The sequence below is a fragment of the Melanerpes formicivorus genome, unplaced genomic scaffold (genome assembly GCF_026170545.1).
Source record: "Melanerpes formicivorus ecotype bairdi unplaced genomic scaffold, bMelFor1.0.p_v2 SCAF_2, whole genome shotgun sequence".
Classification (NCBI taxonomy): Eukaryota; Metazoa; Chordata; class Aves; order Piciformes; family Picidae; genus Melanerpes; species Melanerpes formicivorus.
Window position 1 is genome coordinate 37,599,924 of NW_027142354.1, and position 22,866 is coordinate 37,622,789.

General features: G+C 45.6%; 1 protein-coding gene across 5 annotated transcripts in view; it reads left to right on the forward strand.

Moving 5' to 3' along the window:
- Positions 1-3,569: 3,569 nt before the first annotated feature.
- Positions 3,570-22,866, forward strand: part of TJAP1 (tight junction associated protein 1) — a 41,796-nt gene continuing 22,499 nt past the window's right edge. For 4 of the 5 annotated variants that reach the window (XM_068156868.1, XM_068156857.1, XM_068156897.1 and 1 more), the window contains exons 1-2: positions 3,570-3,718; positions 4,773-4,847. The gene's annotated coding sequence lies outside the window, so the exon portion shown is untranslated. The remainder of the gene's footprint in view (positions 3,719-4,772; positions 4,848-22,866) is intronic. The other variant, XM_068156878.1, reaches the window with a different exon arrangement.

Here is a 22,866-nt window from a genome sequence, read left to right on the forward strand (position 1 = left end):
CAGGCCAGGAGTTTTTTGAGGGTTGCTTCTTCGTGTTAAAATTGAGCCCCAGCCCTCACTCTTATGTAGTGGGATAGACTGAATTATACACATGGATGTTGTTAGCAACTGTTTTACTGGTGGTTTCGTGTGGTTGGGGTTTTTCTGTTGTTTTTCTTTTTTTTCTGGTAGATGCATGCTTCAGGCATACTGGCAGGATGTGTTTGGCTGTCCAATTCTACATCCACAGACTTGTTTGGCTGTCCCAGGCTGGTTGTGCTTCACTGATCTTATTGTTTCTGAGATGATGTTAGTTTTGGGTGCCGCACTCCTCTTGTACTGGCATATCCCAGCTCTGCTCAAAATACACATCTTTTTTTGTGTGTTTTGGTGGGCTCAGCCCACCCATGAAACCTGTCTCTGAGAGTTTCCCAGTTGACATCTACTGGGGAATCCTCTGTGCAGCTGGAGTCAGAGAAGTGGTGGAAGAGGGGAGTGCTTTCTAAGAAGAGTTCCTTCAGGACTGCAGCTTCCAAGATAGAAGAAATGGGAATTCATGCAACTCTTAGGCAGGTGACAGCCTCCAAGTCAGACACCAAAGGATGGTCTGGCACACACTATCTTCCCTGCTTGACTTAGGTTGGTGGGGAATTTGAAAGGACTAACCCTGCTCTGCCTTCTTCTGGTGGAGAGACATTACTTCCGGAGTGTACTTCTTCACTAGCCAAGACCATAGGCACTTAGAGGGATTTGACCCTCCACAGGGTGGTACCCACCCCTCCAGGGGTTCCTTTTACACAATCCCAGGGGTCTATATAAAGTGCTGCCAGCTGGAAAGTATTTTGAAGAGATTCCTCCCTACTGTTGACTAAGGGTCATAAATTCAGCTGGTATTTGAGAGAATCTCAAATGTACTTCCAGGACTGTTTGCTGAGGGCTTTACGTCCACCAGAGGCCCCTTAAAATAAAAGGATTATTGGGAGTCAAGTGTTAAATTACCTGGTGCTTGTTAATTGAACTTTAGAGGCTTTAGTGAGCAACTGGCTCTAGCAGGGAGCAGCACTTTGGTATTAACAGTATTATATAAATGAATATAATGTAACCTAACATCATGCTTCTGCCTCATGTCATATCTCTGGGCTCAGGACACTGGTGAATCCAATTCACAAGCATATCAGATACAGGAAAAGGCAGGGTGGATGTGTGTGGAGAGGGACTGGAAATCAAGGCCTTTGGAATCTGAGGGAAGAATGGGGTTTGGTGCTTAGAGTAGGCAATTTGCACTCAGACACCTTGAGTTCAGGTCCTGTCCCCCTTTAGTTGTCTGACTTAGGATCTGATTTTGAGGAGACTTGAGTTTAATGGAAAGCAGTAAATAGCAAGACCACTTGAAAACCAAACTGTGTCCTTTCTGTGGGGCTTATTTCACATAGATTTGCAATAAGCTTGATGATCCCGCTCTAATAAGTCATCAAAAGCAAGCAAAGGACTCTAATCATTGCTGCCAACAGTGTGCACCCATGGAAACCTGAACAGACCACAACTGTGAAGGCTGCAAGACAGCAAGGCCCAGTGGAAATGAGAAACCTCATCAGCTATGAAAATTTCATCAGCTGGCGCTGTGGAAGCAAGAATCTGGAAGTGCAGAGCAGATGGGCAGCCTGGATTCTTGGAGCCATTGTCCTTCTGCTTGTTATCTGACTCCGGCACAGGGAGGATTTGGAGAATTTATGGGGGCACAAGTACCGAAGGCCTTCTTGAAATATCCCTGGCTGACGCATGGCATGGTGCAGATGGCACATGAAGGGTGCATGGCAGGCGGCTTTGTGCAGTATTGCCAAGGTCATGAAAGTGGGCTCCTGCTGAGCATCTGTCTTTTATTGTGTAAGAGAGGTGACCATTTCAGTCAAGTGTGCGGTGCTGTTAGCCTGGTACTACCTGAATGCAAAGCTGAAGGCTTTGTAGAAGTAGTATATTGAGGAACATCTTCCAAATATTATCAAGATTTTCTTGCAGGTTTTCTCTGGACTAGGCTCCATTATTCATTGATCAGGTGAACAATCAATTCAGGAGATGTTTGTGAAAGAAATGATAATTGGAAAGGAGAGCAGAGGGTGGGTAAGTCTGTGACACCAGGCATGACAGACAAAATACCTGTTTGAGCTCTGAGTGGAATAAATGAGTAAATTTGGCCTAAAATTAAAATGTATTGCCTTCTTGAAGTCCCAAGGCTAGAACAACAGAATGAAAGATTTTGCAAATAAGGACCAAAGCACATTACCAAATTATGTCTAAATGTGACTAGCTCTTGTCCACCATTGGCTGGTACGTGCTGTAGTCACTTCCTCTAAGAAATAGGCATTAGGGGTTTTAGATGGATTTTTCTACTGTTATCCTTCCTTCTCCTCACAGGTGGGATTATACTTTCCTAGTACAGGCTGTGATATGCTGCACACTGTCAGGATGTTTCTCAGAAACCAAGGCACGTAACAAGGGGAAGGAGCTGATCCTAGGTACTGGTTCTCAGTGAATTGTCCTGGCTGGCAAAGACCTGAAGAGGGCAGATCACCTGCAGTTACTGTGAGCCCACTTTTGGGTCCTGAGCACACCCAGAGGCTCTAATTGCTATGACCAGCTTATACAACCTTTTTTCTATCAGCGTGTATCCTGCGTCTATCAGTGTGTAACCTTGGAAGTAGCCTGCAAGGTAACCAAGGGCTGCAGCCTAGTTGCTCTGCTGGAACCTCCAGAGTCAAATGCAGGGGCAGCAGCAGAGGCAGGTTCTGCTCCCTTCCTCAGCCAGGTGGGAGATCTCTGCCAAAGCCATGCAGCCACGGCCCATCCCATGTCCTTCAGTACATTTAAAGACATCTCAACCCTGTCAGTGTCTTACCCGAGGGCATGTGGTTCCTGCTTTGTTGGTCTGTCCCTGTGTCATGCCCTCGATGGTACTTTTTGAGCCAGCTTGTCTCATCAGGGACATTTATTGAATATGAAGGTCCACACATAGCTTCGTGGCACGACCACTTCCCCAAGCATCGCCCCTGGCAGAGCTGTGCCAAGGCCTCACAGGAACTGGGGATCACGGGAGATGACCTTTCCATGGAGCTTGTTGGAGAAGAAGCCCAGAAACCCTGGCAAAGCTTTCCCAGACAAACGCGGACCTGCCCGAAGCTGCTCTACGCCCCTTGCTACCACGGCCCCAGACCACACTGGGCCGGAGAAAGTAAGCGGGCCCGGTCGGGGCGGCGGCAGGTTGAACCTGCTGGCAGCGCCGGCCGAGAAATACCCCTCGCTTCGTCCCCTCCTGAGGTGAAAGGCACTGTCCCCATGTCCCCCTCGACTCTGACACTCGGTTTAGCTCGTCCTGACCCCCAACCCCCGCACGGTCCCGCTAGTTTCGTCCCCTCGCCCCTCTCCCGCCACCGCCCGCCCCGCCCCTCGCGTTGCCGCGGTGACGGGAGAGACGCGGCTCGCGCCGCGCGGCTCGCGCCGCCCGCCCCGCCCGCCCCGCGCCGCTCCTGGCCCCGCCCCCGCTGCCCGATGACGCATCTGCGCTGCGGCGTGGGGATTCCGCCGGATTACCCGGCGTGCCCCGCGGCAAAATGGCGGCCTGAAGCGCGAGCGCGGGGCCGAGCCGAGCGGGGGCAAAGTTTGGGGCGGGACCGAGGCGGGACCGAACCTGGGCAGAACCGTCCGCAAAGTCACTGCGACCCCGGGCGGAGCCGAGCCCGACCGGGTCAGAGCCGGGGTGGGGCCCCGGGGGTGGGGAGCGAGGAACGCGACCGCTGGGGACGGAGCCTGGGCCCGGTAGGGCCCCCCGCGCCCCCGGCCTACCTGGTCTTCCCGGGCGCGTTTTGGGCCGTCATTCTGCGAGCTGGGGGCTCTCCCTGCCCCCGCGTGTGTCCCGGGGCCGGGAGGAGGAGTCTGGTTTCCCCACGACAGCGGGTCCGGGTGGGTCGCATCGTGGGACGGGGGAGGCAGCCAGATGAGGCGGGCTGCAGGTGGGGGTCATACTCGGGAGCGTGGTATGGCCACAGCCTCGGCCACAGCGAAGGGGCTGTCCACGTTGGGGAGGGTGGTAGTGCCACTTCTTTGGCTATCAGGACACTTAGGAGCTCTCATTCCCCGTGGGAAGACCTGTGCGGGGAACAGAGCAGGCACAGAAACAGCAGGCCAAGCCAGATCCACGAAGGGTGTAGTCTTTTCTGGGTGATGGAGAAGTAGGTGATATGGGGGGTAAGAAAGTAGTATCTGTGCAGGGAGCATTGCTGGAATAGGAGCTGCAAAACGGAACAAGTCCGGACCAGCGTATGTGTGTTGTAAAGAACTGTGGTACAACCGACAGAAGCAGAGTGGGAAAGGAGGAAGCAGCACTCTTCTGGTGCCAGTCCTTGGCAGGCAGGAGTGGGAAAATGTCTAGAGGCCTGGACTCCCTTTCTATTGCAAGGGATGCTTCCTACTATACAGTTATTGAGCATATCCTGGGGACATGGGGATACTTTAAAGAAAAACATATGAACAACAAAAATGGAACTGCATCTGGGTCTGGGCTCGAGCGTGCTGCATAGAGTAAAAGATTGAGTGCTAATAAACATATTTTTAGATGGGCAAGAGATTGCATTGGTAGGCATCCGCATGGGCAAATGATATGGAAGTTTGGCAGGGCTGAGAATTACGTACATCTGAAAGATGCCAGGTGGACATTATCCACTGAAAAGTATCATCCATCAAATGTAGATGGTTATGTGCCAGTGAAAGCAGTTCAGAGGCATGCGTCTCGTGTTTTACAGATTCAGAGAAGGAACTGTGATAAAGGGCCTGCATAAGAGGAAGTAGTGAGTCCTTGTTGAGGCATCAGACAGCAGGTAAGGAAGCCAGGAATGAGCCAATGCTGAGTCAAGACTGTTCTCTGAGGTTTTTTAGAATGCGTGAACTGCACACCTCAAAAACTGTTTGTCTCTGTGGTGCTTGTTGTATCATAGTAGGCCTGTGTTGCCTGTATGGAGAGGCCAGGGGTGTCAATGCAATGGGATTGACATGGAAAATTTTGTTAAGAGCTCCTGGGAAGAAAAGTTCAATTCAAGATGTAAGCCAGTATTATTGACACACCATCCAGAGGAACAGTCCAAAATCTGTTTTGTTACTGCTCAAGTAGCTTTGCTCTCTGTAATCACAAGAGGTCTACCCATCCAAAATCCCAATGAAATTGTTTCTGATGATTCTGCTTGTGCAATAATTGTGGTGCTGAAGTTGGGCAATTCTAGTGATCCTCTGTTCTGTTTGAATGCTTTTCAACCATATTGTGTTTTCCACCATTTCATGTGATCCTGTAGTCAGTGGTGAAAGTCTGTTGCTGGTCTTTCTGTCCTTTTCTGAACTCACTGTTGAGATCCAGTTGAGAGGGGCAGCTATTTAGCATCCAGCAGCAGGTCCTTTGATCATACCTTTCAGTTACTTGTAAATTCACTTTCAGTACAACTCCTTTTTCTTTTCTTTGCTTCTTAGTAAATTACTGGAGAAAGCATATGCATCCCAACAGTGCTTTGCATGCTGTGTGTTTTCAGTTGCTGGATGTTAAGTCAGCAATTAAGTTAGCAGGTCTTAGCTATGGTATCAGGAGCTTTTGGCTTTTCATTCCTTCACAGACACCCAGTACTCTTGAAATCATGGGAATGCATTTGAGCAGGGCCACTTGAGTTCCAAAGTACAGCATGTGGCTATCTTCATCTTTATTATTAACAAGGCATTGCTTCAACAGGGGGATGAGTTGTGTGCCAAGTCCTGCTGCCTCCTCAAACCAGCCTTCTGAAACAAAGATGACCTTGCATTCTTTTCCAGTCTGTTTCAAGTAATTTGTTGGCTGCTGCTAAATTGCTTGCTTTGCAGCTTTTAAACTCTGAATTCTTACTTCTGCCATCCACTCTTATGTACAGTCATGTGGCATAATGGCATGCCTCTTTGAAAGAGGTATAGTCCTTTGCAGGTCTGTCTTCCTTTCTGTCCCAGAGCAGGACAAAGTGAGATGGAACAAATGATTTGGTCAGCCTACTGGTGTGAATGGTGTTGAAACTGGTTTTGAGGAAGGATTGGTGGCAACTGGCATGTAAAAGACATTTTAAAAAGGTGAAGAAAGCCCAGCTTTTTGAATAGTAGCAGAATAAACAAGTTTCAGTAAAATGTGACTGTATTTTTGAGTAGTTGTTTCCAAGCAGGCTTGATACTGGTGAGCCCTGGAGGGTGACGATTTTTCTGGAGGTGAGCTCCCTAACCTTTTAAAATATCTGCTATGTTTTGTGAAGGATCCACTGAAAACTGGACTCTGAGGATTCCATGTGTCACCACATCTACAGCATAGTCCTGAGAAAGAGTTCTGGAGCTTAGTTTGTGAGGCATTAGTTCTGTTGTGTACTTGTTAACATGTGTTTAGCTTGTACAGCGCAGTGTGACAAGAATGATGTAGTGGCTCATAACCCTTTGCCTTTCATGTTGCTGGGAGGAATACAAGGTGTAGGAGTCTCATACGTGTCTGCATGTGATAGAGATTGAGGGTAAGTTTGCTCTGCTAGGGAGTGAGGGTCTGGCTTAACTTTTTGACTCTGCTCTGCTCTATTGACTGTTGTCAATAGACTAGTGTCAGGAGCTGGAATTGTCATAATAGAGCCATTTACTTGGATGCTCTATTTGTTGCTTTTTGAGTAAATTTAAGGTCTTGACACTGGGTACATTGATCGCATCACTTGAAGGCTTTGGTTTGGATGATAGGCCCATTTTGTATGATGCCTCAAGCTATGGAGTGAGTGCTCGTGACATTTGTGCTAGTTGTATGTATTTCAAGTCAGTAGGAAGTGGGTAGATAAATTGTCTCTGAAATTCATTTTGCCCAAGACTGCAAAGGAACTATGTGCATAATCTACACGAACAGGGCTTAATGCCTTCCGGCACGAAATAGTCCATCCTGTTTCCCTGCAAGTTCCCCTACCTGAGGGCTTCTGTATTGGTCTACCTTGGCTGGGCCTGCAACTGTAGTAGGTATACTGTCACTTTTTTGCTAAAGTACCTTTACAGCTCGTTGGAGAGGAAGGATGACCCTGCGGTCAGAATTCTGAACTGCAGTTCAGGGTGCCTAATTTCTGCCACAGATTTGTAGTGTGGACATGTTCAGGTTGTTACCAGTTTTTGCTCCTCATTCTTTGGTTGCAAAGTACAATTAACAGCCATCTTACTGAGGATTTGAGGAAGAATCCAAAAGTGTCTGCAATATGCTTGGATACTGTGGTGTTGAACGCTTTAGTAAAGCTCAGTCGAGGAGAGATGAAAAGTGTATTCCACTTCCATGACTTCAAAATGAAGATGACCCCTTTGTGATCCACTGTCCTGTGTAATCTGGCATGAAGAAATTGCTATCATGTGCAAGTCAGGCTCTACTTTGTTTAAGCAAGTGGGTACTCTGAGACATCCCCATTTTTTTTTCCCTTCTCAGGAGCTGTTTGCCTCTTTCCATGCCCTATAATGCCTTATCTGGCTGAATCTTTTCTCCCTTTTGCTCCCTTTTCTTTTTCCAGACTCAGAAATTTTTCTTCATCGTGAGGATGTTCATGTATGGTATTATTGCTAATCATCTCAGAGAGGGACAAAGAGCAGCAGCTTGCAGGCTGTCTCATATTTGGAATGATGTGAGCCAGCCTCTTTGGAATATCCTCCTGGGAGTTGTGCTTAGGAAGGAAATGGTGTGGAAGGCCATGTAGGAGTATGAGAACAGCACTGCAATGGTTGGAATGCAGAATAAGCATTATCTGGGTGGGCTCAGTTTTCCTCTGCTTTTCAGCATTGCTAGGTGCCAAGCCTGAGGAAGACTGTTGTGCAGAGGTGAAGGAAAGGGAACGTGTTCTTCATTTGAGGTGAATGTAATTCAGTGAAACTGATAGGCATCAAACCGAAGAATAATTTTAAAGTATTTCACATGATGTCTAATCTGTGGAAATTCACTACCACATAATAGCACTGAGGCTAGGAGCTGAGTGGGATTCAGAGAAGATCAAGCACTTATGAGTAGAAATGTTCAGACTTGCTTTAGCTAAAGAACTCATTTTAGAAGGTGTATTTTTCAGACATAATCCGAGCTCTTAAGTAAAAGTTTTTTAGGAAGGGCAGTTTGTTCCATGATTGTCCACTGAAGATTCTTGCTCCATCTTCTAAACTAGCTTGTGTTGGCTTGTGTCAGAGGCCAGGTATTGAATCATACTTAACTTGCTATGTTAGGTTGCCTGCTCACCTTTATTTTTGTGATAACTCCATTAGGGAAAAAAAATAAAACAAACCACAAACCAAAAAACCCAAACCCATAAAGCACTCCAGATTCTCAGATTAGGCCTGGTAGTTGAGGATTTTAAGCTGGTGAAGAACAGGGTTCTCTTGGAATGATAGTGCAGTCCATAGGTGAGGCTTGTCTTACTCATGAATGTGAAGACATGCAAGTATTGTCTTTTCATGTTGTAAGGAAAAGTGCTCTGTGCTTGTTGCCTTTGCTTGTAGGAAGGAAAAGAATGCGTGGAGTTTGGCCTTTCCACGTTGCAGTCTTGTGGTGGACTTTAGTCCAGACAGTGGCTGAAAGGAAGGTCTTTAAGGCTGTTCAGATAAGACCCAGTATGTTGTAGCATGAGCCACAACACACTAGTGTTTGGAAAGACAGTCTGTGTTCTGTGCTTGCGTCTGATCTGTGTTGAGGAGTAAGAGACTCATCAGTGCTGCTTGGTCAAGTAGACATAAACTGGGTTGGATGGATAAGCTGATAAAGGTAGGTGGCAGTGGTATGGCAATACATACAAAAAACTGTTTGCAACGTTTGCCTAAACACTAGAGGAACTCTTGACAGAAAGAGTGTGGGGGAGGATTTTCAGAGCTGAGAACAGGTCATGCCAACCCTGAGATAACTGGTACTGCAGAGCACACTGTAACCTTTTAATGGATTACATAGGGCACAACTGTTGTAAGTAAAGAGTTAGTGACTTTCACAGAAGTTTTGTGATACAGAGAAAGTGAAGTGGGCCAGGATTAGAAAGTGAGATTTCCTGCAAAGTTTAGCCTGTTTTTTAGCACAGAGGATCTGAGCAGCTACTAGTGACAAAGACCTTTCAATTTTTGATTTCTAGGGGTCAGCAAATTCAGAACTGAAAGTCTCACAGTGACTGCTGTGTCTAGGTTGAGTTCTATATTTGTATTTTGGCACTATGATAAAGCAGGTTTTAGCAATATTGTAGGAGTCATATCCGAATTTTCTTACTCTTATGTTTAAAGCCTCAGTTGTCCAGCTGCCTTAGTGTAACATGCACAAATTCTGTGTGCATGGCTCTGAAATCCAAAGGGATGGATGAGGTAATTTCTCTAATTCCCCTCTATTGGAGAATTGCACTTAGGCTTGTAAAAAGCCTTAGGCAAGTTTTACTTTATAACATTGTTTCAAAAGAATATAAGTTATTTTCCCAGGATAATAATAAGATAATTGTTGTGGCAGTAAGGTTTTTGACCATTGTTTTAGCATGTGCTACTCAGGGTAACAGCTTTTAGACCTGGGTATGTCTTAATGCACAAACCTTGCTTCATTGTCTGCTAAATCAGATTTCATCCTATTCATTAGGCAGAGGACTCTACTGCTGCCCAATAAAAAGGTTGAAATATTCTTGGGAGACGGCTTGGAACCTGGTCTATCTATCTTACATAACTGGGAATGGATTGCTGTTAATTCTACTGTTTTTTCTCATGTGCTTTTATCTATCTTTTTGTTGTTGTTGAGATCTCTTCCTCCTTCCCTTTTACCTATGGGAGATCTGTACCTGGTGTATGGTGTGCACAGCCCTTTCAAATGGAGGAGGAGAAGATAATGTGAAATGCCAGGTTGTTTAAAATTAGGGTTGTTTTAAGTAACCTTTCTCGAATATGGACTTCAAGTTCACATTGTACCTTTAAGTGGTCTGATTTTTTCTGAGCAGAAGGCATCTCATGCACTGAAATATGCAAAATGCATTTCTTGAACTTTCAGAATTGGGTTCCTAAGCATTGCTTTTACTATGCTAATATAAATGCTGGGAAACAAAAGCTTTCTTGAGAAGGATTTTCTCCGCTAACTGCATTTCGCTAGTGATCCACTGTTAGTAGATGCCTGTGTAGGCACCCAGTCCAGTTTCTTGAAGGGCTAGTACAGAATATTGCTTTTGTGAAGCTTCTTGTACCAGGTTGGGCTGATTCCTGAAAGCAATTCACCCTTTCTGGGCTGCAGGATTTCTGTAGAGTCTGCTTATAAGTGTATCTGTTTTCCCTTGATTAGATGATGCCTTTGCAAATGGGTCTCCAGGTATATCTGTAATGGCTATAACAGAATTCAGTGTCATCAAAGCTCCATAGGGATGGGAAGAGCTGTATTACTATACAGCTCTAGAGATGATTTACTACCTGACTGACAACTTGCAATATAAACATTAGTCCAAGCATGATCTTGTCCTAAAACCCCGCCTACACACGGAGCCAGGAGTCCTCCTGCCACGCGCCATAAATCGTTTATGGTTTGCTCATGCCTGTGCGTTTGAAAAACAGCTGTGTATCGAGGATTAGCAGTTTGCAGAAGGCCCGTGTGGGGCTAAGTTAGGGTGGTAAAAACAGATATCAGAATAGCAGGAGTGCTTCTCTGCAGCAGAAGGCAATTTACTCTGGGAGCCGGGGGTGGGTGCAGGGTATTTGTGTGAGGGTACAGCAGCCAGAGGAGAGTGTTGGGTTGCAGTGCTCCATTTTGATCTCAGATGCCTGTTGATAGCTGCCCAGCGTGGTGTGGTACCAAACCAGTCATTGTTAGTTGTGTGGGTTTAAAATGGTGTTTATTTATTATTTCCATGCATTTTACATGTGTATATAAATACACACAAAATTCAAGCAGGTCAGTTCTGTCTCCTAGGAGATGAAGAATGATAGAGTTTTTGTCTCTTCTTTTTCTTTGACAGCGTGAAGAGTAGCTTCCCTCTTGGTAGCCCATATAGCAGAATCAAATTATTTGCAAGGCCATCTAGGGCTTCACAATTCATTTTCAGCTTTCATAAAAAGTTTTACCATGTCAGCTGGATTTATTACAGCTTTGCAATTTTTACTCCCATAGTAAAACTATTTTTGTGGTGGCTGTGATAATTCAGATTACTTCCTGGAGCTTCTAATGACTATCTTGTGTTTATAGTGAAACCTCCCATTTGTCCAAACCCTGGAAGCACAATCTGTTTGATAACTCTAAATGTATTGATGCTTTTACATCGATGCTGAGCTCGTCAGATGCTAAAGTCAGTTGGTGCCTTCAGGTCTTTCTGTAATAAAGAGATTTTGCTGGGCAAATGAGACTAGACAGTACAGTTCAGCTACCTCCTATGTGCTGGCTGAAAGACCAGCTGCTGGGTAAAGCACATATAAGTAGACCATTTTTAGCTGGGTTGATGTCTCCAACAAATCCTTTCCTGGGTGGGTTGGATAAGAATCTGGGTGGAATGTGTCAGCAAGGTGCCCCCTTCTAGATGCATCAGCTGAGCACAAATGCTTCCAGACTACCATGAGCATCCACAGGACCGTGGACAAAGCCACGTCTCTGGGTAAAGCAGGTGACTTCCTTCCAAAATGATGTATTTAGAAAGGTTGTTATTAAATTTGTTGAAGCTGCTGCACAGGCATCCCCCTGAAATAAGACCATTTTCCTGGAGCTTCCTGCTTTGTTCTCTTCTGTCATAGTTTTGGAGAGAGTAGCTGGAAGGGCTCATCCTAGCCTTGTTTGAGCCTAGTTGCCCCCTTTTTTTTCTTAGTACTTTTGGTGAAAGGCTGTACAGTCTGTTTGATTCTTTGTGCATTGCTGAGATGGAGGTCAGATAGCAACAAATATGTTCGTGGCTGTTTGTGTGGGCATTTAAGATTTGGAAGGCACCTGCTTATGAGTTGTAGGTCATTTCATGTCAGATTGGACAAGCTTCCATCAGGCTGGTTCTTTGTTGCGGCAATGCGTATGGACTGTGTATGTTTGGGGATCCCTGTTATCAGTCTTAGATGGAGAGGGCTTTCCTCCTGTTGGCTGTATTCTCTCCCCACCAAAAAAAGATAACCACCTGATTCTAGAGCGTTGTTAACCTCTGGTTGAATTAGATGTTTTGCTGTTACTTATATAGGCTTTCCAGATATATACAGAGGTTGGAGAGGGGGTGTGGGTATGTGATCATATTTCGAGCTTTCCTTCCTTCTCCTTGTTTTTGATGCTGCTATTGGAATTCACCCTCCCCTTTTCCTGGGAACTGCTGTGAAGGAATTGCTGTCACCCAGAGCAAAGATCAATCCACTTGCCTCAAGGCTTTACCTCTCCAGGCTAGGACTTTGCTTGACTTCTACAAGTGGTAGTTGGTTTATGAGCTTACGTTACCTGAATCTTCTGGGGTAGATCTGGAGGGAACGATTTGGGGCAGTGGAAATCTCAACTCAGAGACATTAGGATAGGGAAGGGAAGGAAAGAATAGAGTTAGCTGTACAGTTAACTCTTCCCCCACACACCCCCCTCCTTTTTTTCCCTGTTTCCTCACCTGCCCAGCTGTGTAGTAGGTTAGCAGTACGTGTCTGTTCTTATTCCTATGAAAGTAGACTTTGTTCTCTGAAGACTGCTAATCATGCCCCATGGGGGTGTAATCAGTTGTAAGGTATTTAATACAGTGCAGGCGGGAACAGGCCGCCTGGCTGCGCTGGCAGATTGCAACACTACAATTATAAAGGGCCCCTTTCCCCCACTCACCCGCCCACCGGTGGCAGGATGAGGGTTGCACCTTGAAACAGTATTAAGTCTATGAAAAATAAAGATGTAGTGGGGGAAGGGAGAGGCTGAAGAGGCAGCACCTATTCCAGGAAACAGGCAGACCTACATTCTGTGAGAGCTGCAGCTATTGCAGGTTGCACTGTTGAGACTTGTGGGAGTTTGGGTGCTGTCACCGTCGAAGTGGATTACACAGAGATGGCCCTTGGCAACCTGTAGAGCAGCAGGGGCTTCCGTCCTCCCTGAAATGGGCTTTCTTGTGGTGGCTGGGGTTGGAGAGGTATGGAGTGGTTAGAAGTGCAGAAGCCCTGTCTCCTGCATGCAATGATTTAGACACCTAATCTGTTTGTGTGCTTTTGTAAATCCTGCCAGGCTTCTATTTATATCTCTGAATACAAATCTATTGGTAAATCTGGCCTTTCATGCCTCTTTCTTCCCAGTGCTGCAGCTACTCTAGCAGTTTACCGTACTGGCTTGGAAGGGAATAGGTAGCTTGAGGCCTTGTGCAAGTCTATTGGACCTCATCTGGTCTGTTCTTGTTACCTAACACCCGACCATTTCCCTCAGTGAGGGCCTTGAAATGCACGTGTGGGGTGTGGAGCAGGCAGGCCACAGCCTTTAAACCATCCCTGCTTGGGCAGCTTGCTAAATGCATCTGCATTTTTTTGGAGCTTGTGGCTAGGCTGCCCTTTCCCCCTCCAGGTTCTATAGAGATTACAGTGTTTCAGTTCTTAGTGCTTTTTGAATTTGCTGACACTGTTTTGTGCAGTGATAGCACAGGCTTCCTCCCTGTGTGTGCTCTGGGCTTCTTGGCAAGAGAAGGGACTATGTGTTCTACCGTATCTGTTCATGTTAACTACTTTCTGTCATTTTTGCCTTATGAAATCCTGTTCCTTCCTGACATCCCTGTGTATTGCTGAAATTCAGAACCTTTTCAGTGAGGCACAACAGATAGAAGCTTTTTTTTTTTTGGCAGTCTCAGGAATGTTAGTGTAGATTCAAGTGGGCTATATTCTTGCTACTGTGCTTGTGACAGTGTTGGCTTTGCTGCATGGTGCTGAGAGAGCACTGACTTAAATCTCACCGTTGGCCTTTAGCACCAGGCAATGGGGTTTTAGGAGTAGGTTGATGTTCAGTTGCAGGTTCAGGTACAAAGTGCAGGTTCAGAACAGGGTGGGGACAGGGTTCACGTACATTTCTCTTCCTTTTGTGGGTTTGAGACTGCTGCTGACAACTTCACCTCCTGGTGCATTCTCATCTTCTTTCCTTCAAAGTAATCCTGTGTTTGGGAACTGTGCATTCTTCAAAAAGTTTGGAGATTTGCAGGAGCACCACATAAAGGAGGACTGGTGCTTTTCTGGCTATAACATGCAGTCAGTAACTTCAAAATAGTGAGGTTCTGAGGCCAGAAGTTACCTGATGTTTTGTGTATTGAGTCTCTCATCTTTTGATCATATAAGTGGCCAGGTGTCAGTGTTGTAGGGGGATGAAAAACGTGCAATGAAGACCATCAGATCTGTTTCTGTGGGCAGTGGGGTTAGTGTTTACAGAAGGATTTTGGGGTAATGAGGAAGTGCCTTCATCACAGAGAAGCTGCTTCCCTTAAGGTGGAGTGGTTTCCTGGGTATGGAAGAAGGCTTAGATCCTTCCAAGCACCCCTTATGCCCAACGTTGGCTTCTTACTCAGCTCTGCCCCCACTGAGACTTGTCAAGCTCTGTTTGCCCCTTGTCTTATAGGAAAAATAAGGGAAATTCCCTTCCTAGACTACTGAACAGAGCTGTTCCTGACCTGGAAGGGTGGTTACTTTCCAGCCCTGGTGTCAGATCTTCTCTTCTCCATAGCTTGACCTCAGCTGATAACTCCTCTGCCTGCCTTTGTTTCTCCTGCCCCATGGCACAAGAAGTTGCCTGGAGAACGCAAGGTCCCGTCCACAATTGAGTTTGAGGCTGAAGCTATTGTTAGGGTCCTGGTAGTGGCAGGGCTGGCGTGCATGTGGAGCTGGGCCAGTGTTAGTGAGGTGGGTGTGTGGGCTTGCTGCTTGTTTTCCTTCCCTGCCTGGTAAGGAATGCAATGTGTTTGCCTTCCTTGGCCTGTGGTTGCAGCCGCATTCCTGCACTGGGAGTCAGCACAGCGGCGGGCGGCGTGCTGTTCATGCCCTCTGGCTACATGCTTTCAGCTCCACATCAAAGGTGTGTTTAGAGTGTAGCTTGTGCCATTCCTGGCCACACCTGGTGGCCTGCAGGCATGCAGGAGGTGGAGTCTGGCTGTGCTTGCAGATGGCATTCAGGGTTCAGACTTCTCGCTTGTGGAAATGCTGGAGCTGAATCCATGCTAAACAACCCCAGGAATGCAGCGGGAGAGCTGAGCAGCACAGTCACTCCAGGGGCATGTCCTAGCAACAAAATTTCCTTTATAGCTGCAGCAAAATAACTCATGCCTGCTCCTCCAAAGGAACTGCCTGTTTGCTTGGGTGTGTTGTAGGGTTTAATTTACACCGACAAGGCCAATTAAGGTTGGGTTGTCCCCCCTGAATGCTCTTGGCAATCAGTAGAGGACTGAGTGGCTAGTGCCATCAAGCTCTGTGCTGTACAAACTGTGCATGAGGTATCTGCCTGGAGATGGAATGGCTCTGGGATTTGACCTGGGCAGGAGTGTTTCCCGCAGTCAGTGGGTAAGGGCTCTTAAATGTATGCTCTGCAGCTGAACTGCTCCAGTTTATTCTAGAAAAGGTTCCTTTTTCTGGCTGATACTTCAAGAGATGAGGTTGGGAAACTTGGTTAAGGGTGGCCCATCAGAATGCAGACACATTATTTGGAGATCCCTGACTTTCTCAAAGACATCATCTTTGATGGTGTCTTTGAGATATGGTCACTAATTCTCTATGCCCCTATCAAGCCATCCTTGTCTTCTTTAGGCAAGTCTTTAATTTACCTGGTATGGAGAAAAATGGTCTCCTTGGCAGTGACAGTATGAGCAGCCCATAGGCAGAGCCTGTGGAAAGAATAGAAGAGCATCTTCTAAGAGCTTGATAAACCCTGGGCTGTCCACTTTGTTACCCATTGATCTTCAGGACTTGAATGCCCTTCTGGTAATTTCTAGCAGCCTGAAATTTTGTGACTGCTAGTTATTTCCATATTACAGTTATTCTTCTGCAAAAGATTTCCTTGGTGCTGTCCTTAGACAGTAGCAAGCATGAAAGAACTGTCAGAAGTGCTCTGGCTTTACTGATGGACAAGAAAAAACAACTGATATCATCTGCTTGGACTTGTGTAAAGTGGCTGACACTGTCTCCCATAACATTCCAGTCTCTAAACTGGAAAAACAGGGATTTGATGAGTAGACCATTTGAGGGGGCAAGGAATTGGCATGACCACACTCAAAGAGTGGTAGTCAATGACACAATGTCTAAGTGAAAACTAGTGACAAGTGGTGTTCCTTGGGTCAGTACCAGGACCAGTGCAATTTAACAGCTTTCTTGGTGGCACAGGCAGTGGGATTGAGTGCACCCTCAGCACATTTGCTGACAACCCCAAGCTCTGTGGTGCACTCAACATGCTGAAGGGAAGGGATGCCATCCAAAGGAACCTTGACAGGCTTGAAATGTAAGCCAATGCCAACCTCATAAAGTTCAACAAACCCAAGTGCCATATCCTGCCCTGGGGTTGGAACAATTGCAAGCACAAAGACAGGCTGGGTGGAGGATGGATAGAGAGCAGTCCTAAGGAGAAGGATTTGGGGATACTGGTTGATGAGAAGGTTGACATAAGGCAGCATGTGTACACTTGGAGCCCAGAAAGCCAGCTGTATCCTGGGCTACATTAAAAGAATGGGTAGCCAGCAGGTTAAGGGAGGTGATTCTCCCTTTCTGCTCTCCTCTTGAGACCCCACCTGGAGTATCATGTCCAGCTCTAGAGCACCCAACACAAGAAGAATGTGAAGCTGTTAGAGTGGGTCCAAAGGAAGTCCATAAGGGTTATTAGAGGGCTGGAACACCTTTCCTGTGAAGACAGGCTGAGAGAGTTGGAGTTGTTCAGCCTAAAGAAGAGAAGGGTCCAGGGAGACCTTATATCAGCCTTCCAGTACTTAAGGGGCCCTACAGGAGGGCTAAAGAGGCACTTTTTAGAAAGGTATGTAGTGATAGGACAAGGGATAAAACTGGAAGAAGCTAGATTTAGATGAGACATTAGGAGGAAATTCTTAACCTTGAGGGTTGGTGAGGCACTGGAACAGGCTGCCCAGAGAAATTGTGACAGCTCCAACCCTGGAATTGTTCAAGGACAGGTTGGATGAGGCCCTGAGTAACCTGGGCAAGTAGGAGGTGTCCCTGCCCGTGGTGGTGGGGGTTGGAACAGATGATCTGTTAATACTCCTAACACAAACCAATTTTTTTTCATTGTAATGGTTGTCAGAGTCTCTGGGTCAGTTGCTGCAGAGCTGCTGTTAACAGACTGGTTCGTGCCACCCCCTCTCAAGAAGAATGTGTCACATTTCAAAGTAGATCTCAACGATGGTGATTAGGAGAATCTTACTTGCTGCAAAAGACTCCTACTATTGTGAAGGGGTTTGAAATTACTCACATTAGGCTCTCTTCTCTTGATTCCATGTAAACTGTGTGTTTTATTTCGAGCTAGTTGTCATTGACTCCATACCTGACTTTCAGGGCTTGGGTGTTGACAAGAAAGTGTGTTGCCCTGAATCTTCGTTTTCCTCCCTCTGTTGTGAAGTGCCAAAGTAAAAAATGTGTCATGTGGCGGCATGAGGTGTAGCATAATTTAAGCCTAAAAATGTGTTAGGTGGAATGTTATTGATAGAACATTTAAGTGTGTGTAGTCATTGGGTGTTTCAGCTTTGTTCTGTGGTATAGGCTATGGCTGCAAAAATGGAGGTCTCCTTTAGGACTAAATACTAGTGCTGTCACTTTTTGATTGCTGGGGAGTAAGGGAGCCAGAATGAAATGGATGTGTCCTTGGCTAAGGAGGAAGGGAGGCTAATTCTTGTTTTTTTTCTTTCCTGCCAGTGAGTGTTGTGGAGAGAGAGGTTCTAATTCCTTGGTTAGGCTTCCCTGCTGTCCTTCAGGACTGTCTAGGAATCCATATATCTGTGCTTCTCTGTCCAGTCCTAAACACCTCTTGTAGGGAATTGAGTTCCTCTGGTTAGAGCAGTAACCTTCACCAAGTAACTAGATCTCCCCCTGGTGGGACAGGGCGCAGAAAGCAGGGTTTCCTTGGACAGCAAACTGGGATTTGGTCTGATCCTGTGGCACCTTAAGCCAGCGGCAGATGTGGGGTTTCTCCAGCTGAAACATTCCTTAGCCCAGAGTCACAGACTATGTAGAGCTAAGCTCATGCAGCTGCATGAAGCTGAAAGCATGAACAAGCAGCTTGCTGTCAGGACTGAACAAAAACTTAATCTTTGCAGTATCTGCCTGTCCTATACACTGGCATTCATCCTTGGTCTTTGCCCTAAGAGGAGTGGTGAGCTGATAGCTCTTTGAGTGGTTTAGCCTGACACTTGACTTTAAAAAAAAAGTTACCAGGAATATGAGTTTGTTTTTTTTTTCTTTAGGATATCTGGGGCTGATCATCCTCTGCTTCAAGTTAGAGTCTCTTTGAAATTAGGTGACTTCACCTTTGGCTCTACTTCCCAGTTTGTTCCCTGAAGACCTGTGGAAAGCTGACTTATGGGGGGGGTCTACAGTGAGAAGCCCTCTGAAGGTGAAGAGCTTGTCTTCTTTGCTGAAGAGATGGTTTTCCTTAACTTCAGAATAATTAACAGGTTTATGCTATCCCAAAGTGGTAAACCCCAAGCATTTCAGTTTTATAAGAGCATTTCAGGTAGGGGATGTAGTGTGAGTGGACAAGCTGACCTTGTGGTAAAACTGAAGCGCTAGGCCTTTGCTGCAACTGCCCCCTGAGACAATTTCTGCTTCAGCTGAAGAACAGCACTGGTGCTAGCAATGATGACAAATGTGGAAGGACACCATTGATGAGAGGCCCTGAGGAGTTGTTTCTGAGGGAAGAGCTGAAGCAACCCTCCTTCATCACAAGTGAGGCATCTGTGCTTATCACCTGACAAGAGGGCAAGGTGAGCTTAGGTTCAACACAGCATATGCAGAAAGACAGGTAGTTAATTCTGTGACTGCTGATGATGGACAGCCTCCTCATGTACAGCCTGTAGAGCAGGGGGTGGAGGTGTGTGGTAGGTCCCCTTTGCTGTGGTTAAGATCCTACTATTAAAAGGACTGAGTATAATCCAGGTGAATGGGAAGAGAATAGCACTAGTCAGCTGTATGCTTTATGCTCACCAATTAAAGACAGGTGGGTGGATGTGTTTGTTTTTTCCTAGGTGAACTAAACTGTATTGTATTTCTGTGACAGAACTCTCAGAACAAAATCTCTCAGTAGTTCAGTGATGCTGAAGACTAAGAGAATGTTTAAAAAGCAAACCACCAAACAAACAAACCCCAAAAACCTATGGAAAAAACCCCTAACAACAAACAAACCCAAACCAAATGAGACAGACTGAGGCAGATAAACCATGGGGCCACACCAGAAAAAAGAGAGAAGATGCTCTAGGATTACATTTTGTTTTAGGAGCCATGCTTCTCTATTGTTTACAGAGTTGAGATAAGTTTTGTCGCTGTTCCTGCCCTTGACTCAGGCTCTGAATCTGCTAGGCCCAAAGCATGGTTTTGAAAACAGTCTCCTTTCCCTGTTCTGCTTTTGTGGTCTGTTGAGATGACTACTGCCAGTGTGTAGGTGTGGGTACTTTAGCACTCCATGAGGTGCCTGGATGCAGAGGCTGAGTGGAGGTTGGTGGGAAATACTTGATGCAGTCTCCAGAGCAGACAGTGGCTGTGACTTGGGTTAAGTGGGAGGTGGCTGTGCCTATTAGGAATCCTGCTTTGCAAAGGAGTCAGCAGCAACATCAGTTGTCACCTCTGGGACAGGATAATGGCAGAATGTGATCAGCCCTGTGAAAAGGCTTGAACCCCTTTCTCTTTTCTAGAACCACTTGTGTCTCTCACTGTCGCACTGTGTTTTGCTGTCAGTTTGTAATGAGCTATTATTGCTCATGGTCTAGTCATGGGGTCTGTGTTGATAGGTTGGACTCGATGATCCTCGAGGTCCTTTCCAACCTAAGTTATACTGTGATACTGTGAAGTGGGAACTGGGTGGCTCAGTTGAAAAGTGAACCACTGCCATCATCACACAATGCTGAAGTCTGTAGTTTTACTTCATGGTACTGAAAAGAAAGAGGGACTCTTGGTTGATGAAGATTTGAGGGTTTTGTCTGAGAAGGGATGGTGGTGAGACTGCATGATGGTTCTTTGCCCATCTTTGGGTACTGCCTCTGACTGACACATAACCTGGAGAAAGAGGAAGCTGACATTTGGCTAATGGCAGACGTGGATTGTGTTGTGCAAACTACAGCTGGACTCGGGACATGCTTAACTGTGCAGCTACAGATGCAGCTGCACAATCGCCCAACAGTTAAGCCTGTACCATTCTCTGCCTCTCACATCTGACCATCTGCTGGGGAAAAGCTAATTAAACGAAAACGATTCTTGCTGGGATTAAACCCCAGCAGCAGAGAGAATTGAGTATAGTACAAATATTGTTCTTCTACTGCTGGATCAGGGGTACTGCTTTATTTGTACTTATAAGGAATTTAAGGCTATTCAACTCAATTGCTCTCAGGTAGGTGTTTACCTCATGCACACTTTCCTTCTCTTTTCTATCCCAGATGAGTCTTGGTTTAGGTGCAAGAAATAAGACTGTGTCTTGCTGTATTTTCTGTGGTTCCTGTCTTAGGACAGCCAATTCTGTGTTTCTTTAGTGTGGAATTTTGTGCAAGAACAGTGCACAAAGCTGTTGTTTTCTCCTAGTGCCTCAATTTCTTTACTTATGTAATGGAAATTGTTCCTGCCTTCCTCATTGTGTGTATTTATGGTGAGCACGAATCCTAGAGTTTGTGTGGGGCCACATAACCTTGTAATTGGTAGAAGCTACCAGGGTGAATCTGAGACTCAAGACCATACAGTTTATTGCAAAAATATGCCTGCAGCCTTTAGAGAGTTGAAATTTAAATCTTGTAAAAGAGAATACATGGAAATGTGCTTCCCTTAGCAGCTGAACTCTTGTGTGTACCGACAGTCCATGTTGCCATGTGATCAGGGCTTCAAAAATGCTCTTTCAAAAAAATAATTAAATGGACTTCCAGCTCTGGTTGATTTCTTGGCTGCTGCTGGTACTTAGCAGAAGTGACAGCTCGCCACCTCGTTCAGAGTTGTGACAGTTTGGTTTCTCAAGGCTGATGAGGGGACTTAGTTCTCTGCAAGCACCGCTGAGCAGATTCCTGCTACTGTCTTTCTGTGCTGAATGTGGAAAACTAGTACTGAAGAGGAGGTTAGTTCTGTATATGGTAGCTCGAAGATGGCAGTAGAAGGTGGCAATGAGGAGAGGGTGATGGTTTTGTTGCTGGAGCAGATGCAAGGAAGATCAGAGTGAGCTCTGAGTGACTGAATTGAAGAAGCAGGTGGAGGTGAAAATGAGAGTACCAAAAGAATGAAAATAACTTAAGTCTTCATATTTAGGAGGGGCAATTCAGATAGTTTTGAATGAGAGATGGAAAAGGAAACCCCAGTAATTCTTGGATTGCTGGAATTCAGTCTTGACAAATACATTTTGAGTGGAAATGCTATGGGAGCTGAGGAGATGAGGGGCGAGTTTAGTGCAAATTTGTAGCAGGTTTGGTCTGTGACCTCAGACTTGTTTGTGGATGTGCTTATTCAACAGTTTGTGAGAGAACCTTGTATTTTGGTAGAAGATGGGCAGTAGTAAGACTACGCCTGGGGTCAGTTAGAAAATGTGCTCTAACTCCACACTCCAGTTGGCTCAGGCAAGCTGTTGATGAGACATACCCTTAGCAACCAGCAAGCGGGGAGCATTGCCTTTCCAGTTTCAAAACTGCTCTGGGTGTGTTGGGCATCAGCAAACAAAACTTGTGTGGAAAGCAGGGTACAGCACAAGTATTTGTGTTCACCCTTCTCCTCTTGCTTGGGGAGAGCACAGAAAATGTTATACCATGCTGGTCTGCACACTATGATGTTTGGCTGGCACAAGAGTAGTAAAGCTTTGAAGTCATATCTGAAGTAATATCTGAAGTCATATCATCAATACTTGATGATACATATTTGATGATACATATTTCAAGTCCTATTTGAAGTCATATCATCAATACCTTTTAATACCTTAATAGACCTTGTGTAGTGTGGTTAGCTTATATTGATTCTGAGAGAGATGTCCCTGGATTTTTTTTTGGAAGAAAACCCAACAAAACCTTCTTTGGAAATAGAAAAAGGCAAAAAAAGGGTTAACCTCAATATTGGTAAGGATATTGCCATTGCGGGGAAGTTGTACTGGTTTAACTTAATCAGATTAGAAACAGCTGTGATTATATTAGTGCAGCATTCTTATAGGCATCCTTGATTTAGTTTGTGTTTTATATCTATTTAAGTTGATTCAACATTAAGTGCTCTTAAACTGAATTAAGCACATTTACCCAGGAGGGTTGTACTGCCTTGCATTATTTTCTAAGTCCGTTTAATTTAGTACAGTGTGTATGTAGATAAGACCTTGGGGAAAAAGCTGATCCTTTTTATTACTTGCTGAACAGTATGTCATGTTTGGCTGCAGCCACGTGATCGTGGAATGAAAGAACCTGTTGTGGTGCATGTAGCTGGAGGATGGATGAATTGATCATTGCAAGCCTTTATACAACATGGTCATTCTTACCCATAGTGTTCAATTAAAGTGGATTGATCCACCCTATAAATTAGGCTTTTTGTTTTTCTTTTTTTAATCTAGAGCAGATGGAGGACTCCTGAAATGTTATTTTAAGGCTCTTCCTCAGCTTGCCCATGAAAGTGCCTGCAGACCTGGTTAGTGTGCTGTGTATGCAGCAAAAGCAACATCTTGAAACTTTTGAAAATGTTCGATAGAATAGAATTAACCAGCTTGGAAAAGACCTCTGAGATCACTGAGTCCAGCCTATCACCCAACACTATCCA